The following is a 4,801-nucleotide window of genomic DNA, read 5'->3' on the forward strand; positions in this document are numbered from 1 at the left end:
CACTAGAAATCAACAATTCCATATCTCACAATTTCTTCGATATCTCACAATTTCTTCCATCTACAGGAGGCGGCGCTAGAGGCAGAAACCAATACTGTCCCCATCACCGGCTGATGTGTCTGATACCACAGTGGATTCAGACCACGTTTTTCAAAAGTGGCAACTGATTTTGGATGCTGCCATCTCACGGTACCCAACTTCAGACACCTGCTGGCCTCCTGTTCAGAAGTGCTGAGCACCCAGGACTCCAAAAGAAGTCAAAGAGCGCAGTGGGTATGCATCAGCTTTGAAAGGCAGCCCCAGGTGTCCAAAGATGGGTCCCCCAAAGTCAATAGCCACTTTTGAGAAACTGGACCCTAATCAACTAGCAGAGACCCCTAATATTAAAGACCCAGAAGGGTCAAAATGCTGACCATAATCAGAGCTGTCCCTAGGGGACGGCGAATCGGGGTGACCGCTCCAGGCCCCAGGCTTTGGGGTCCCCGCGGGCCGGCGCAATTGGCCAGTGCTGCATAGGCAGCAGGTGAACCCCTGGCTGGGGAAGGCTACCCCTCTCCCTGCTCCTTCCCCCTGAGGGAGAGCACGCTGGGAGGGAAACCCAGCCCCAGAGCACTGGGAGGGAGAGCGTGTGGTGCTGCCACAGCCTCCTCAGCCTCGGGAAGGCGGGCGGCGTGGCTCCAGCTCCCTGGAGCCCAGCGGCACCGCCGAAGTGGGGCTCTGGGCGGGCGGAGTGTGGGCAAGAGGCTATGCCTGGCTGTTTGGGGAGGCACCAGCTCCCCCCACCTCTCCTACCCGCCCCTGGCATGGTCAGTCCCGGAAGTGACGTCACTTCCAGCCTGGGCCCCGCACCCCGCTAGGGATGACCCTGACAATAATCCTTCCTCCCCTCAACCATGTTTTAGGTTTCCTTTTGGATTCTTCATAGCAACTGCAAGAAAATGAAGTCTTCTACGGATTATCTGTTCTGAAAGAAACAATTCAAGCTTAATGCTTGATTGGGACTTTTGAAAAGAGTTGGGCCCAAACACCCCAACCTTTAGGGCGGTGATTTTCAACCATTTGCAGATCCCCAAAAAATTTCAGATGGAGGTGCAGACCCCTTTGGAAATCTTAAACATAGTCTGGGGACCCCCAGGGGTCCACAGACCACAGGTTGAAAACCACTGTTTTAGGGTGTTCCGAATCCAAATCTTGCTGCTTGAGGCCCTTTTTTCTTTTGAAATTCTGAAAACATTTGTAGCTGGAAGCTGAGAAGCTCTTTTCCTGGAGAAAGCTCTTTGTTCTGCCTATGTAACTTTATGGTATCTCCTCAATGATTTCTTTGCAGGGACAAATAGTGTTGAGTGTTATCATAATGCTTCCTAAAAGCTCTGGTTGGTCACAGAGACCACTTTGGGGGTCCACGCCGTAGGTGCTGATTCTGTGGGTGATCCAGCCCTGGAGATCCACAGAAAAAAATTAGCAGGTGCTTAGCACCCACCGGTAGCCAGTTCCCTCCTCCCCCCCAGTACTTCCTGCCCACCACAATCAGCCGTTCTGCAGTGTTCAGGATGCACTGGGGGGGGGGGCGCACTCAGGGGAGGGGGCAGAACTGGGCAGGGAGAGGCAGGGTGGGGGTGGGGTGGGAGCGGGAAGAGGCAGGGCAGGGGTGGGGCCTTGGGGGAAGGGGTGGAATAGGGGTGGGGCCTGGGGTAGAGCGGGGGTGGGAAGGGGCAGGGCAGGGGTGGGAGCTTGGGGGAAGGGATGGAATGGGGGTGGGGACTGGGGCTAAGTGGGGGTTGAGCATCCCCAGGGAAAGGTGGAAGCCAGCACCTGTGGTCCTCACTGTCTTGTTTGGTAACCTTGTAAATGAAAGAAAAAAGTAGTGTAATATCAGAAGTCAGCTAACTCAGATAATTTCCTGTGTTAAATAAATATTTTAAATCATCCCTTTTAAATGATGGTCTTTTCTAAGAATATCGCGAACCTTTCATTAGTGTCTTCTGCTAATGCCTTTTCCTGACTGAGGTTGTTATCCTCAGTCATACTAATGGCAACATGAGAGACAGACCAGTAGTGACATAGCTGAGGTGGCATTCGCTTTCTGAGTTGTGCCAGCAGAAACAGAAGCAACCCAGGTTGCAGGTTTCAGCAAAGGTAAATCTGCCTGAAGCAGGGGTGAAGCTGCACAAGCCACCTGCAAGAGGTCTACTGTCAGCCAGAGCAGCTCTAAAAGTGGCTGGCTCAGGAGGGATTGGGACCAGGCAAGCTAGGAAATATGACGAAGCCATTACAAATTAGTACAATATGGAGTAGCCCTGGGGTTGCTCTGAGTTGTGCTGGGAGCTGAATTGGCCCAGAACAGTTCCAAGGATTGGGAGGAGGTGGGAGAAAGGGGGCAGAAAGCCACCTTCCCTCTCTTCTGCACCTGAGGATCTGGCCCAACATCTTTACAATTGCCTTTGCAATGAATTAATATGACCACAGTATTTGTATAATTCCTTACACTAAAAGTATAGGGATTTCTAGGGTAATGTTCTCAGTTTGCAAAGGGAGAAGAGTAAAGATGTATATGGTGACCCCTGTCATCTACATAGGATTCATATTTTCAGTTTCTTCCATATGAGAAGGCAAAATTCAGTCTATGTTCAGTATTGGTCCTGTTTCTCTTAGATTTTCCTGGTGCCTATTGGAAATGTAGGTATGTTTGTTTCTCCCTTGTGGCATCCATGATCCCCTTTTTGTGATCTTCTAAGGGGTACCTTTGTAACGTGGTCAGAATAGCTGCAGTTTGGGTATTGCTATTGATCCTGTGGGAGTACCAGCCTGTCTGTAATTAAGGTGTGTGATGGCTCAGGCAGCAGCTTTCCTACTATGCAACACACCAGGCCTGCCACAATATTCCAGCTCAGCCTGCGGCTGCACCCAAGGCTCACCCATTTGGCACTGAAGGATCCCAACTCTATTTTTGCACCCATAAACTCAACCAATTTACAGTTTCACTGCAGAGCTTAGCTCCACAGTGCTCAATGGCCAGCTTACCTTGGATGATTATGGGGATAATATAGCTGCAGGGCGCAAAAGCTCATGTACATGCAAAAGCTCAAGCAACGTTTCCAGTTCATCAGCCAAACCAAATCCCCAGCAGCCACCCATGCACATGCCAATGACTGCCTGGTGTTGGACTGAGTGTCATATTGAGTCCATCTGTCTTATACACACACATTAAAGGGGAGTGTGTGAGGAAGCTACCTTGTTGTTTCTTTACTGTATTTGGGCCCGATTCAAAGTCCATTGAAATCAAAGGACTTGGGATGAGCTTCTGGAAGGGAAGCTCTGTGACATGATGCTTATAAGAACAGCTGAATCATTTAATTCATCAGTGTGTGCAGGGGGGAAATGTGGTGCTCTCCCTAATATTTTTCAATATTATAGCCATCACACAGGAAATTATAGAGGAACATCCTTAAATTAATACAAAACAAGAACTGTAGGTTTACATCTAGTCCCACTGTGCTTTTCCTACATATGCTATATCAGTATCACGATGTTAACTAATTGGGTCAGAGGCTTTCTTTATAAGGGATTTTTAATGTCAACATCTTTACTGGATTTTTCCAAAAGAAAAAAAATGGGTTTATAACTCAGAAGGGATCCTTGCATGACCTGCTTCTGTTGCCATCTTACAGTTCTTAGAACAGCTTAGATCTTTGCAGAGGTTGGACATCCTTGGCAACCTGACTTCCCTCCCCCTATCCCCCATTCTGATTAAACTTGCAGCTTCACAGAAGAAAGGTTGAGGAAGCAAAGACTTGATAGAAGTCACGCAACATGACGCGTGCTAGTGACTGAGACGTCAGAGACTCCTGAGCATCAAATTGAAGTGAAACCAGTTCTGCCTTTTAGTATTGCATTGCAAGGAGATGCTGAGATTTCTGATCCTTAAACTGAAAGTTATAAAATCTTGTTTTACCGACTCCAGATGACATTACACTGACAGATATTTCTGTGCAATCTCCCTTCCCCAAAAATTTCTTAGCATTAATGAAACATTAAGGATGAGAAATCAAACATACAAATCAGAAAATGCAGAGTTCAGCCATAACTTTCTTCATGCATGTACCTCAAAATATAAGGCCTCATTGTGAGCTGGTATACATCAGTATAGCTTCATTGAAGTCAAGGGGCTACACATGGGTGGCTGGGCCATTGAGGGAGGCTAGACCCTGACCCCTCCCCTTCTGCCCGAGGCCCCACCCCTCGCCCTCCCCTTCTGCCCCGTCTCCCCCGCAGGAGCCCAGAGTACCCCCTAAGGGCCTCCCCCACCCCATCCATGGGCTGCCCAAGTGCCCCCAGCCCCAGAACTCTGGATGCCCGGGTGGTGCGGCCACCCCAAGCCCCGGAGATCCAGGTGGCAGCACACCCAGCCCTGGAGTACTGGGTGGCCGGACAGCACAGTCCCAGCACCCTGAGCACCGTTTGAGCAGCATGGCCCCAGCGCCAGTCGCCAAAAGTACCAGCGGCACACCGGCATGCCCCAGCCCTAGCCAGCCTGGACTACAGAAGAGCAGGAACCAGGAAGGAACTTCAGGAAGGGGCCTAGGAGCAGAGTGTGGGCAAGGCCATGCCAGGTTGTTTGGGGATGCACAGCCACTCCCAGCCTATGATACCTGCTGCCCATGGGACTACACCAAATTACACCATCTGAGGATTTGGCCAATGATCTTTTTCATAAATTGTTGAATACTATATTATATAATACAAGCTAGCATTGCTGTTACAACTTTAATACAGTGTGTGGTACAGTACATGGAGGTTGCAG

This window comes from Eretmochelys imbricata, chromosome 3 (genome assembly GCF_965152235.1).
Source record: "Eretmochelys imbricata isolate rEreImb1 chromosome 3, rEreImb1.hap1, whole genome shotgun sequence".
In the NCBI taxonomy this organism is placed as follows: domain Eukaryota; kingdom Metazoa; phylum Chordata; order Testudines; family Cheloniidae; genus Eretmochelys; species Eretmochelys imbricata.